The sequence below is a fragment of the Neolamprologus multifasciatus genome, chromosome 7, assembly GCF_963576455.1.
Source record: "Neolamprologus multifasciatus chromosome 7, fNeoMul1.2, whole genome shotgun sequence".
Lineage (NCBI taxonomy): Eukaryota > Metazoa > Chordata > Actinopteri > Cichliformes > Cichlidae > Neolamprologus > Neolamprologus multifasciatus.
Genome location: NC_140445.1, coordinates 45,201,396 through 45,216,244, shown reverse-complemented (window position 1 = coordinate 45,216,244; position 14,849 = coordinate 45,201,396). Strand labels below are relative to the sequence as shown.

Genomic DNA, 14,849 nt, shown 5'->3' with positions numbered 1-14,849 from the left:
CTTTTAACCTACTTCACTTTGTCAAACACACTCTCTTTAGGCAATTTCTTTATTGAACAGGTCTGGCAGTAATCAGGCCTGGTTGTAGCTAATAAAATTGAACTCGGGTTTCCCAAAAATGTGTTTAGTCACAATTAATTCATGATTTTACAAAGGGAATAATTACTTTTTCACATAGCGGCAGGTAGGGATGGGTACCGGTATCCGGTGCCATGATGGCACCGGTTCTGACATAAACGGTAGTAACCAGACCGAAAAGCAGCGCACATTTCGGTGCTTTATTTCTGTGCTTTTTTTTCCTGAGCTGTGATACACTTTAGATTCTAGCCAATCATTTTACGTTTCCGATGATAGTAGGTGGGTCCAGGTACGTACGTTCTTTTAGAGCAGAGCTACAGATTAAAAATGCCCAAAGCAAAGCGGTCAAAGTCTGGCTGTACTTCACAGCAAAAGATGCAAACTCAGCAGCCTGCAACAAGTGCTTTAAGCTGATACTGTGATACTGTCAAAGAAGGTAACACCTCAAATCCGATGAAACACCTGGCGACGCATAGCGTTTTTTTAAAAGCTGAGAAATGCACCGTATTTGATAGCTTGCTGCGAGACCTCACACCGAGCACATCTACTTTGGGTGTGCTGCCTGTTATCGTGCCCGGAGTTAGAACATCCCTCAAGAACCCGAAGAGGAGAGTCCTGGCCCCAACCCCATCCAGTGTAGCAGAATTGATGACGGATGATGATGGCAGCAGCCGTTCTTCTCTGCGTGAGTAGCTTAATGTTGTTCGTGTGTAATTTACGTTGAGTAGGCTAACCACGTTATTACATTAATGCATGTAAGGTAAACTAGCAAACATCATCATAGCTACATGCTGCTGTCTTCTTGTTTGATGGCAGATACTCCCTTCACCCTGGCCAAAAAGGCTAAAATGACCAAAGAAAAAGAGGAAAACAGTTAAACATGAGAGGTTTTTGGACAAAGTTTGTTTTTTCCATTGTTTAAGCACTGCTTCCAGCCAAGAGTGATACCATATATGCCCCATAGCTGCAGAAAAGGCTAACATTGTTATCTTTTTACAAAAAAACAGCTGAACATGAGAGGTTTTTGGACCAATTTTGTGTTCTCCATTCTTTAAGCACCAGTTTGAGCACCGTTTAAGCACCAATACCCATCCCTTAATAAATTTCCCCTTAATAAATAAAAATGATTATTTAAAAACTGCATTTTGTGTTTACACCAAATTTATCTTTGTTAAATGTCTTTTTTGAAAATAAAATAAATAAGATTTATATCTCTGTGCTGCATTGTGCACAGATGCGGCAAGTGCTACAGAAACTTGAGTTCTGTGAGCAGATGGTCAGGTTTGACTGTATCCTGACTAATTTTCTTGCTGGGGTGGACATTTCTTTTCATGTCTGAGCTGAAACCTGAGTGGCCCAACAGGTTTCCCCATTCAGCTGCAGTTTTAGGTAAGCCAAACAAAGGACAGCTCTGTCTCAGCCTCATGTCACATGCCGGGTAAAATAACAACCACTTAGTGACTTGTGCGTGTAAGAGAATTCACTAGGGTGTGCCTTTCAGATTTACTGCAGCATTCGTATTTATTCTTTGCATGTGTGGGAATTTAGAGGACTTTTAAATGTGGTTTGTGCTTGTGTGCATGTTTCTGTCACTTGCAGTTTTCCAGTCCTGTATCTGTTTCAAGTTAATTTCATGCCAAATCTGTACTAGCAAGAGCAATCTTGATTCTTTGTTACTGGCACACTGGAGCCGTTATAAATTCTGTTTGTGAATATAAAACCAGTTAAAAGGGACAAAAGTAATTTTCCAAAGTGCAAAGAATTGCAACCTGAGTTTCAAAGTCAGTACTGGTTTCTCCCATTTGTCTAGACCAATGTAATGTAATTGTTTGATAGTTGCTGACCTAGGTAGGAAGAACAAAAAAAAACCCTATCAACCATGCCTTTTTCTTTCGTAGCCCTTGTGCTATTTCAGTTTGTGTGCAGGAAAATGGTGGAGCACGTAAAACCTTTGAGGAGTGGGGATACAGACGTCAGTTTTACTTTTAAAAGGATAAGAGCGTGATGGTAAAGCACAAACTTGACCCAGGACAGAAAATAAAACTGAAGCTCTTTGCACAAACACACAACGCTAGCAAAGAATCCAAGGTGGTGTTAGAGCTGAGGGTTTACTGACACCAGACCAGTCAGAGCAGTGTTCATTTCTACAACCAATAATTTCCCAAACTACTTTTTATTTGGATGAAATTAAAATGATAACTAAATGAAAAAAGATAAATGATAACTAAATGGACAATGAAATGTACTGACACTAAAAATGGGAAAAAAAATAAATATTTATTAGTTCTGATTGATCCAGTCAAAGCTAATCGCCTTGTGGAGCAGTACAACTAGCTCCTACCCTCATTTCTCATGGATACTCGATAAAATGTCAACGCTTAGGAAGAAGAGAAGAGTAGCCATACAGATACATTTACCATATGATGTCAGGAAATTAAAGCGCTTTGTAAACCGTTATATGTACTTGTTTCTAAAGCCAAGTCACTGTGGTGATCACGTTCATGTCTCTTTGGGTTGGTTGTCAACTTTACTGTGTGTTGTCAGTTTTGTGTTCATACGTGAACGTTAAAAGAAATATCATCCGTGTGTCCTCACTCGGATTAGGGATATGTGTCCGTGTTCAGATCATGTTACTGACTGACGTGAAAGTAATGTAACGTATTGCATTACTTTTAAGAACAGCAATGCTGCGTAGTTTATTTTTTAAAACTACAGCTATAAACATGTTTTTTGACTCAGATGAACTCAGCATATGTGCAGAGTAATATATCACTGTATACCAACTTCTCCCTGTGTGCTCTCTATAACTTCTACATCACTGACTAAAAATACATTTCCAGTCTTTCTAGAATATACTGTGGTAAAGCATATTCAAGGGGTAAAGCCTGTTGCCAGAGTCTTGGTAAAACCACTAAATGAATACAAAAACTGCTCTGCAGAAAACAAAATACCACAGTGCTGCGGTTTAGCTTCGGTGTTGTGCCAACAACAATGAATTTCTGTTCGACGCAAATACAAGAAACTGAACTCTGAGGAGAAACAGAAGAAACGAGCAAAGCCACTCACCATTTTGAGAGGCCAAGATCAGCTTGACTCAATGTGATTGTGTTCAGGACAAACTGAGTCATGCTGCGTAATCCAAATTTCAAATAATGTCCATGATGTTTCAGGGATCCGTCATTGTGCAGCCTGTTCCTTATGGCTTGGCTTTATTTGGAAATTGCCAGTGATTAAACACTCTGGCTTCTTCTCCCACTGCTCTCTGAAACTCACAGACTGAAGAAAGCATATAATATGTGAGTTTCTTTTGGACGCTGGTCTTTAAATACAGTGGACATGCTCTGTATCAGCAAGTCAGCCATGCCGTCCTGCTCACGTCCTATCATTGAGCTGAAGACTGGGTTCACAGGAGGAGACAGCGGTTACAGTCTCACCACAGAGCTGTCATGTGGAGAAGAAAACTGAGCAGGATGGGTACTGTATGAGTGGCTGGGTGGGAACAAACTGGAAGCTGGCTGTACTCAGCCATGGGCCCAGCATTCCTATCCCACGCACACTGGGCAGGCTTAAAGTGGACCTTGTTTTTAGACAGAGAGAAACCCATAAAGGGTGACAGTATAAGTATATTGCAAAGTTTAACTACATTAGACTATTTTGTTATCAATAATTAAATATTTACTAATGTATATATGTATATTGTTGTATTTTCTTTTTCTTTTTACACATATTTTAAATGTTACAGTAAGATTTAAGCTTCATTAAGAAACCCCCCACCTCATTATCCATGTAGTGATAATGCCGTGCTCAAACTCTTGAGCTAATCAGACAGAGATTTATGCCAGAATAATCTGGCTGCAGTTGACTTAAACTGATCCAACAGAGTAGAGTAAAACTTTTTGGAGCAATTATGGAGCTAGAGAACAGCAATAGCCTGTTTAACACAACTGTATACCTGTATGTTTGTATACCGAAAATGGTGCCGATTGCTTCAGTCATGACTTCCTGTGCTGCTCTGTTCTGTGAAAATGATCTTTGCAAACTGGAATCACAACAGTCACAAAACCAGAATTTCCCACGTGATCTATTAAGTAATTTAAGCTTGTGTAAATAATTTGACAGGATTTCACAGCTCATAAATTGCTAATTATCCTCCAGTTTGTCCTCTTTGGGGTAAAGTATGTAAGAAAACTTGTATATTTGTTTTGCACAGCATTCTATAAATAATGATTATTAGTATTACTATTGTTTCTTTTACAAGAAGCAGATTTTGAAACTGCATACTTTACTCTCCAGACGCAACCCTCTTGTCCGCTATCTCAGTCTGAGTCTAAATGCAGGGCATTCCAAAGATAACATTAGCATGACATAGCCACCTATTTTTAATGTGGATTCTGTAAAAATCCACATGTGAAGCATGTTCTTCTGGGACAGCGTGGGACACCTTAGCAATGCTGAAATTTTTCATGTCCAACTTAAAAATAAAAATACACCAAACTGTGCACATTACCAAATTTGCATTCAACATGTTAATGGCCAAAGTAATATTAGTTGAATTAACTTTTCCAGCTCTCTTGTGGTAAAGGAACGTTTGTTCTCACGGTCTCATGTTTATTAGTCTTTATATACTCCTATATTTTTATTTATGTCACTGTTATTTCTGCTGTTGCTCTGTCTGGTTAGATTTAAGTAGGAATACATTCATAGATCATCTTTTTTGAGCCGTAACTGACAATTAACTAACTGAAAAAAGGGCACATCTTGCACTTGCCAGTCAAAATGTGGAACAAGGGATAAAAATGCTGTTCAGTCACACATACAGAGGGACACCTGGTCACACTATTCATAAGTGATTCCTAAAGTCCAGCTTTGGTCTTTACCTTGAAGGATTTATTTTTGTGAAAGCTTGAGTGATTCTAGTGGTGTGCTTACACTAAGCTTTGTGTGTGTGTGTTCCATCTCGTAGGGATTTGTTTATTTGGTTTGACTTGTTATGATGTGAGGTGTCATTTGAATTGCACAAAGAGAAGAAAAATTGACTTTATCTCTTTTCTAAAGTTAACTGGATGCCAGATTTTAAGATCTATTCATCGTACAAGCAACTTTAGAGCTTTTCTGTTTATGAGTACTTGATTTACTTATGTGGTTTTACCTTACCAAAATAAACTAGGGATTCCACTGTCATTAATATCAAGCAGATAAACCTTTAATCCATCCCTTTTGATATCATCCCGCATCATTCACTACAAAGCTTCCACTGACACCTGAGAGTTGTTTAGCACAATGAGCATTAAAACCATTCCTTGACAGTGCTAACTGCGGGTAAGAGATCTGAATGACCTTCTCAGCAAGCATTCTGGCCTAAAGCCCAACCTTGTTGCGACCATTCCTCCATTCAGTACTGTTCAAAGAAAAGCTCACAGCCAGAACCAAGAGGAATGTCTCTTCTGAAACATACAGAGATGGATGACAAACCAAAGTCCTACATTTACCACCGTGGAAACATTTTGTCTTTAGAAGCCGTAGCGTTTGGAAACTGCAAACACAGCAAGAGTGGTCACTTGGAGGCAACTTCCTAGCAATAATGTGGGAGTAATGTGTCATGAGATAAATCTGATATTAACAGATTTTTCTAATCATTTTGTTCTCGGCCAACAATGAGAATATGTGTAGGTCTTACACTGCTAACTGCTGCAGATTAGCTACATGTTTACCAATTAGCTCCAGTCTCTGTTCTAACTTTGATTAGCTGCTAGTGTACAGAGGGATCTTAGAGCTTTTTTTTCAGAAAAAGATTTTTATTGCTGTGCATAAAACATATAAACAACAAGCAGAAACTGTATACAGCTCTATGAACTCAAAGAGAGCTGCAGGTTTTTCTGATCTTTCACTTCACTGGAAAAGCAGCTGCACCATCTTTAGGCATTGTCGTCTCCGTACTCTGTCAACATGAAACGGCTTTACTGATTTCACCATCAGTCAAATCTCACGCAGAGGGAGGCACGTTTGAAAACTTCAGCAGCTACCGCATCTAACTCCATGACCCCCAACAACTGTGTTCTTGGCATGTAACAACACATGCAACACACAGCATCGGTGTGGGACGGCTAGCAGAGAAATTTGCCTTTAAAGACACAAGACCCCATTCTGCAGCAGAGCTATTGTTGCTGTGCTAATGATAGAAAAACAGTGTCAACATCCTGACATGTTTCAGGCGACGGTGACAGGGCTTCATGAGCGTCACAAGTTTGAGTGTGACACACCGTGATGTCAGAAATAAATGTGTAGGAGGACAGAGAGGAAGCACCGTTCCACTTTCCATATATTTTTATAAGAAAAAGTGGCTATTCGGTGTGAAGAGTGAAGAGAGTTGAGAAAGTGGTGGGGATGGTGAAAAATGGGTGATAGGTTGTGGGCAATACAGGTGCTGCCACAGAGCTGTAAAAACACTTCTGCTAGAAACCTCCTCACCAAAGAGAGTTTTCTGATTCAATACTTCTTTAATCAGACAAACTCAAATTATTCAGACGTGATGTACTGACACTGTTTTGAACTTGTATTGTGATTTGCTTCATTAAATTTCACCAAAGTGAACATAACATATTTTGTCATAGTGGTTTCATCTTTGGACAGTGCAACTGCATTTAGCATTAAGGTAATCAAGGTAATCAAATGACTGTAGGAATAAACAAGCCTATGTACTAATACAACATGCTAACAAGAAGTCAATAGGAGTTATCTTTAAGGTTTCCAACAGTTAACTGTATGTTAAGCAGATTCTTTCTAACTGATATGTAAAGAAAAGATGGGAGAATTAGAAGCAATAGAAAGGTTACATAGCAGACATATAAACTGCAGTTCCACTACTGATAGTTACACATAATACAAGTATTAGAAAGTTGACACCAATTGGAAGGTGTTAGTGTGTCATTCAAGTCTTTGTAACTTAAAAATCCGTTTTGGAGCAGGAACGATTGGGATATCGTTTAGCGTTTGTCACCAGCCTCTACAGACAAGATCAGTTTAGATAGCATGTGATATTCTCCCTCAACGGCGTACCTTGACAGGAGAACCACAGTTTTGCTCCATTGTACTTCCGTCACTCATACTGTACCCAGACCCGGAAAAAAGAGTTCTTACTTTTTCAAGAAACTATCAGTTGAGCAAAAAACTTAAAGGATATTCAGAAAAGAAGTGGAAAAATCCTTTTGTATTATTTGCAGAGAACAGTGTGGCTCTTTCCCACTTAAACCTCAGTTACCATTAAAGCTACTGTTAGCAGTTGATATAGTAAAAACATTCCATAAAAAGTAAACTGGAAATTAGGTCAATTTCTTTTGTCTAGTAAATCATAATTATCCTCAGGAGTCTCTGCATACATGAGTATGAGATATGAAAACTTCCTTCCCCAAGGACATACTTCTGACTGGAATAATGTGAAGATGCCCTTGTAAGGCCAAAAAAAGGAACATTATGTTTGGGCCTGAGGTCATTCTTTCCTTTGGCATAATATTATGGAAGTTAAATTTGCTGCCCTCCTGATGTTTCTAGGCAACCGTGTGGCTTATGGAGAATTGAGATGGGGTCAAGTTGCACACACACATTTGCACAGACCTGTAGCCAGAGTTGTGGTCTAAGACCAGCCACCCCATTAGATGTCATGCTTATAAATGTAGACAGATGACAGAGACTGGTAGCTCCTACACGTCACAGCAGCAGTAATCACAGCAGCTTCTTCAGGCCCCAAAGGAGCTATTTGCCTCCCAAAAAGATTACATTCAGCTGGATAAATAACTACACTGCTTCACCACAAGTCTGCTAAAGTGAACACACCATCTTCTTGGTCGGACACTTTATGGTAAGCTATAAAAGTACCCATAATTCTCATTTTCAGAGGGGGAAAAAGATGACAGCAGCACCATACCTCCCGAGAGATGAAATGGCCTCAAGATCACGCCAAGAGAAATATCCATAATGCATTTTAAGCTTCCCAGTTCCATTGACAGCTAGTCGAAGAAATAACAAGGGGGAATCAGCCGTAGAAAAGGCAACATCCAGAGCTAACAAAAGGCTTTAGAGTAGAGCTCAGCAGCTGTGGGAGCAGCTCCAACAGGCCAGAGACTGGAACTGGATCCCTAGTCAAGCTAGTTCAGTAAAGAGGATCGTGTGGGTACCTGACACCGGAGCAGTGACAGCCAGCAAAACATCAGGAGCTTCTTAATAATGAATGAGCAAAGCCTGTAGAGAGGCACCACACTCACATACACAGCACATGGCTAATAGAGAGTCACACTGAGATAATTGATGACAGACTTACAGCGTGGTCAGGTAAAAGCAGGGTATGTGACTATAATCAGTCGAAGCAACTTGACACAAGTTACTAACAAAGTAGCCCGTCATAACTCGGCAGCAGCCACTTTACGCAGAAAGGACCACAAATGTGTCTATAAGATAAGTTTAAGCACAAGAGAAACTTACACACCTCTCTACTTAGTTTTAGTGCATAATAAAAAAAAAATGACAAAAGCGGGAGAAAGGAAAACTGGAAGATCACTCAGTTACAGGCCAGTGTGGTGTTCAAAATAACAAGATTGATGGGTGTTGTCATGTATGACTTAACCCCAACCACACCCACCTCAGAAACAACCTTTGATTGGCTGAGATGCATTTCTTGTGGCAAAGGAGAGGGGAAAACCGAATCAGAGCTGCAGAAACAAAAGTGGAAACCTGTTTTTTTTTTCAGTGAAACATCAGCTGAGTCACTTCAGAGCCAAGAAGACTGACAAACACTGAGGTTAAAGGCAGGAGACAGAAGTGAATCCATTTGAAAAGTGTGGTCAGACTGGCTGGGTCCTGAAAACCCAGATTAAGTGGGCACACCTAACCAGAACTAAAACCCAAAAGCAACATCAAATGGAACCACATTGTCATTAGATATGTGCCTTTTGTTTTTATAAAACAAAACTTGGCAGCAGTTAACTCGATTAACTTGCGGAAAACTGCATACCTTAACATCATCAGTGCTATGCTGCTCACTCAGCGAAGCTATAAATCTGATGTACACAGTGCAAGACAGCAAGCCCACCAACTCAGGACATGCTAGTTTTTACATCCTGGTCATAACTTATTTGTCACTGGCTTGGAAAATCCCTGTAGTAACGAGTACACCTTCTGGGTTTCACCACGTTTTTACAAATCGCTTTTACAACTCCTAGTGATTCTATGATTTTATTCAAATATGCTTTGAATGTACCTCTTTCCTCTTAAGTGTGTCTTTAACTATTGCTATGACTTAACTGTATTCAGCCACATGTCTTTTAAGGAGAAGTTCAGAACTTTAGCATCTGATTTAAAAAAAAATCCTATAGTACATATGTAGCCCTAATCCTGGTAATATCACATAAAATTGCCGTAGCTTCCACTCAGCGCAGTCTCCTTAAGAATTACATCCAACTCGGGTGCTGCAGTTCTACAGAATCTACTACCTCCTACATACAGGGTGTGTAGGTCAGAGTATTGGTATGTCCAGCTTTTATGGTTATCTCCCATCACGGGTATGCAGTTAACTGAACAAATTTTCATCAGGATTAGGAACCATAGCACTGTAACACAGAGTCTGCTATCATGAGAGTGAATTGTATTTAAATTGTGGAAAATTTCTACTTTCAGCTCTTTGTTGCCTGAGACAGTGCCAGTAATTCCATTCTCATAGACCTCCTCAAGCATGTTGTCAGCATTCATGGGAGGACGTTTCATTCTTTCCACTACTTCCAGACAGATCATCAGTGCCAGAGATGCCAACAGAATCACACAAGGCTGGAACCACTTTTACTTCAACTTATTTATTTTAGATTGTACTATTTTTATTCTTTGCCCTGCTGCTGTTTATATTTCCTTGTGGGAAATATAAAGTATCTATCTATCTATCTATCTATCTATCTATCTATCTATCTATCTATCTATCTATCTATCTATCTATCTATCTATCTATCTATCTATCTATCTATCTATCTATCTATCTATCTATCTATCTATCTCCTTGTGAGTGTATGTTTTTTTCCCAACATCTTTACCATATGTTTTTTACACAAGCAAATATTTGTGAAAGAAGAAGCTTTTAATGTTAGCGTCTGGCATACAAAAAATGAAATTGAACATAACCTGGTGGTTTTCTGCCAAATAATCCTTAACCATTCGTCGCTTTCTGATTAACTATGTGCATCAACATCAACACAGCAACTCAAAGAGTGTGCATGTGGAACCGTGAGGGTTCACTGAACTCTCAGCTGCCTTTGTGGAGCCACTCAAACTCAGCACGAGATCTCAGTAAAGCCACAAGCCGAAGGAGAAAACTCTATAAAATAATAAGTGAACAAGTTACCATGGGGGTGTAGCAGTTTAAAGAAAAAAAATATACAGGTGCATCGAGCTACAGATTTTAAGACCAACAAAATCCCTGAAAATCAGCTGCCACGTTTGACTTTTGACATGTGGCCAAAACATTCCTTTGAAGCAGATTCTTAACCACAGCAAGAGCTTTCAAGCCTCAGCATCATTTCCCAGTCTCCTGCTATCAATCACAAACAAAGTGATCTCATGGCAGTTATGTCACACAGCTCCTTCAGTTAGATGGAGTGCTGTGGAAATGGCATTGGACCAGTTATGACTTTGCATTACATGTCAAGGAGACCACGCGGCTGCAAGAAGGTATGAGTGAAGCACACTGTATGAAGAATTTATCATCACCTGTCAGCTCAGCTATCTCCACCCACAGCCACCTGCAATGTAAATTCATGCCCTATATATCCAGTGCCCAGACCATAAATAAACCAGTGAAAGGAAGGCTGAGTTACACACCTTATTTGGGCATGTGAGTGATGCAATATTAGGGACCGCACGCAAAATGGCTGAGAAAAAGAATAGACACATGAATGGGAGTAGGGCTGCAATAGCAGTAATTCCATGCTACTCAAGGCTACAGCTGTTTGACATTAGGAGGTGGGAGTAAATTAGGTGGGCTGGGTCCGTGTGTGGGTTTAGGGAGAAAGGAAGAGAAGACTAGGAATCCTGGGTGGAGGATAGGTCTGCTGCCCAGACCTAAGCAAAGGAACACAAGAACCACTTCAGGGTAGGGTGGAACTTTAACTACACGACACAAGTGGTCATGTTGATAAGTAAATATCGGCTGCAAAAATCTCAAGGTATGCAGGAAAAGCTCCATGTGTACCCACCGTGCACACATGTGGCACCTCTAAAAGACATTTCAGTGCTGTTTTTTGTACTTTGGGCATGAAGAGTAAACACGCAGCAGTTTTATGCAGTTTTCTGCGTAATTAGAGCTGAAAAGCAGTTAGAGCTGCTAACTCTCATTTAAGATATAAAGAATATTCTCATGCTTTAAAAAAGTGTGATTTTAAAATGAGATATGCATCATTTAGAAAGGTGTAACACCACCGCTGGTAGAATTGTTGTGGACATTTAACCTCACCCTCTTTTTTTCTTTCTTTTTTTCTTTTTTGGACATAATAATGGCCTTTCTTTCAAAATTCAAATCTGAAAGCTGCTGAGTGTCTGTCTCCGTTGTATAAATCAATGCAAGCCACAAGCTGACAAAAGCAGAGTGGGTGAAGAGGTTATCTAAACAGAAAATGACACTGCTAGACCGAAGGAGTAGCAAGCTGTCAAGACTCCCCAAGGTTTTCCCAAACACCACCAAGGCTTGTTCACAAAGAGGAGTGAGCGGTAACCTTTCTGACTCCTACAACAAACACGGACGTACTGAAGCCTCCACTTCCTTTCATGATCTCCCCAGTGGACCAAAACAGTGGGCCAGAGAGCAGATATAGCACATGTCAATTGAACTAAAGACAGAAAAAGCAGCCTAAAGCTCAGCAAACCATGACCTTCCACCAATTAGTAGATGGAGATGAGGGGAGAAAAACGGACGGAGCAAAGAAAAAGAGGTTAACTCAAGGGAAGCTTCAAACTGATGCTCTAATTCAACCAGTCTCATATTGATTTATCTCTCAGTCTTGGGCCCCCATGTGTCTGCCATATTGGGCCCACCTACACAAAAATTTATACCTGCACTCTTCTAATTGAGTCCATACGTTGAAGAGAGGGTCTCCACTGAGTCATGAACATTGTTGCAGTGATGTGTCAACAGTTAGCATTACCCACAATAAAGTAGCGTCAAAGAGGTACATGTGCCACATGTGGATTTTCCACAGCACAAAGTCAGTGACAATGGTGTGGGTTCAAAATTGTTACAAATGTTCATACTTATTGCAGAAGTTGCATAAAATGTGCAAAATATGTATAATCTCAAGAAGTGATTTCTGTGTTTAAATTAAATACTGAAGTTTTGAAGAGAATTTCTTCCTTTCTACTTTTTTTTAACAGTTTGACGAAGCCGAGATAGACACAAAAGGATCTCCTTGCTGGGATGCACTAACATGCCATTGGTGCATTTTGTCAGAATAGTCTGTTTTGCTAGTGATGTCTGAATGGCTCTACCTAGCGAAGAAGCAAAGCAAATCCTGTTTTTCATGCTTTTCCAACTTTACTACCAGAACTCACTATTGTTGTCCCCCCTGAGTTCCAACATCCAACTTCCAAGGTAAGTGGAAGGCGGCATATACCACATTATCGGTGTTGCCAGAAATGTAGTACTGCAAATATCGCAATTTACAGATATCTTTCTTTCTCCATGGTCGAACGCTGACTCTGAACAAAGTAGTCACTCTGTCATGTTCGATTTATACATTACATTTCAGTAATTTAGCTTAGCTTGAGACAATCTACTATGAGAAATATCTTCATATCTCCACCTTCCACCCCATTCCTGGAGCTTATATTCTTCCTCCTGCTCCTGCTGCCTGAGCAGCTGTCACCCAGCTGCTCCAGAGACATCAACCCTTTTCCCCACAAAGTTATAGTCTTCTGCAAAATGCAATATTGTCATAATTCTTCCTGCTTTCCTCCTTTTTCCATTTATTTTCATAAATATCAGCAAAAAATTGTAGTAATTCCCAATAACTCTATTCCTTAATAGTGTGAGCCATAGTTTCTGCAAAGCATACATTAAAATGTGTTTTATAACAACAAGCATTAGCCATCCAGATGCTATCTAACAGACGGTTCATTATGTTTTCCTATTTACTGAAGAACAGTATGAATGAATTAAAAATATGAGCCAAAAATATAAGACTGTTGCAACCAATGAATTGTACTACTTCTTCTTTTCTCTGAAGAAAACCCTGGGCACCTGAGCCATGAGTGAGAAAGCAGTCCTGGCTCTATGAGAAATAGCTTCTGGGGACGCACCAGACTAGTGGGAGGAGAACAAAAATGACCGGTTCTTGACTCCAGCAAGGCCACACAGAAGCATGAATGAGGGTCTGGAAAATGGAAATAAATTACAAAGAAGGAAACTAGTTTATCCAGAGGAAAGAAGCTGATCGTAGACAATGACTGGACCAAGTCCACTTTCAGGCATGTAATATAATCTTGAAAGAGAATGACTTTGTTGTCAGCAACTTTAAGGAGCCTTTAATTATAGGAGCAAATATACTGAAAGGGTTTGACAGTTTTTGATAGATTAAAGACGTTCTCATGTTCAGTATAAAACCACTTCAGCATCACAGACACGGTTCTGACTGCATAATGCTCTGGCAATGAGCTCTCAAAAGCCAGACTTCTGTGGAGTCAAGTGCAGCTTCATGCTTCCAGATTTAGTAGCAGCCACACCCTCAGTGACAGTAACTGTTCATCTAGAGTGGCACTCTCTTAATGTGACAGGACAATGTGTGGGGGTGAGACCGTAGAGAGACAAGATTTTTTACAGCGGAAACCCTGATGTTCCACACCCGAAAACCTAATTAAACAGCGTGGCAGCACAGTGAGGGCCACACCTGCATGCGCGGTTCATGCTGACCACAACACGCCCTCCTAAGCTGTTCATCAGACAGGCAAGAGGAGAATGCATGGCAGATTTATCCCTAAGCAACCATGTACTGTATTATTAGAAGAAGTGCTAAACAGATATTTAAGGGAAACAGCAGTCATAACCTGTGATCTGAGAATAAACGTTTGACAATGTTCTGCTTAAATATAAAAGGAGGAAGAGGAAGGTCTGAGCTCTGTTTAGACTGCTGCCTCTCCGAATAGATAAATTTTACATGTAAAAATGGTTGTCAACTTAAATTACAGTTTTTCTCCATTGGTTTGGCTCATTTCTTGAAACAGAAATTACATTCTCAAAATAACATGGACAAACCTCCAAACCTCTTGGCAAATGTTCACAACAGAATGGCATTTCTCATTCATTTTATCAAATGACAAATGCCTTAGTACATGTCTCAATTGTCTCAGTGCATCTTTGCAAATGATTAAGTACAAGTAGCCTACAGTTATACAGTTAGCCCACATTTAGCACATTTTCCAAATGAATAGATCTTGTAGATCTAAACTGATTAGTTGATTCTCAGTCTAATGATCAGTCTCTCCAAAACATGTCAGCATAATTTCATTGTATAAGTACTCGCATGCACAACCGTCTGTTCAATTGTCAAAATTGGTCAAGAACATAATACCATGAATACCAAATATGAATTTCTTTGAATATTTGATAAATTGATGACAGTCATTGACAGTCAGGTGAAACTAGGTGTCACACACAGGTGTCTTCCATGATTGTGTGCTGCCAAACACAGATATATAGAGCTTGACCAGAGCCAGTCCGATCTCTGAACATGGTTAGACAAGGCCAAGCA

The 14,849-nt window shown here is 39.8% G+C and overlaps 1 protein-coding gene across 3 annotated transcripts in view; it reads right to left on the bottom strand.

The window, feature by feature from the left end:
• The window catches only part of insc (INSC spindle orientation adaptor protein), a 68,303-nt gene that overhangs the window by 49,520 nt on the left and 3,934 nt on the right, over window positions 1-14,849 (bottom strand). Inside the window, exon 1 of one of the 3 annotated variants that reach the window (XM_085166974.1) lies at window positions 8,000-14,811. The exons of 1 other annotated variant lie outside the window; for it this stretch is intronic. The gene's annotated coding sequence lies outside the window, so the exon portion shown is untranslated. One more of the 3 variants, XM_085166973.1, reaches the window with a different exon arrangement.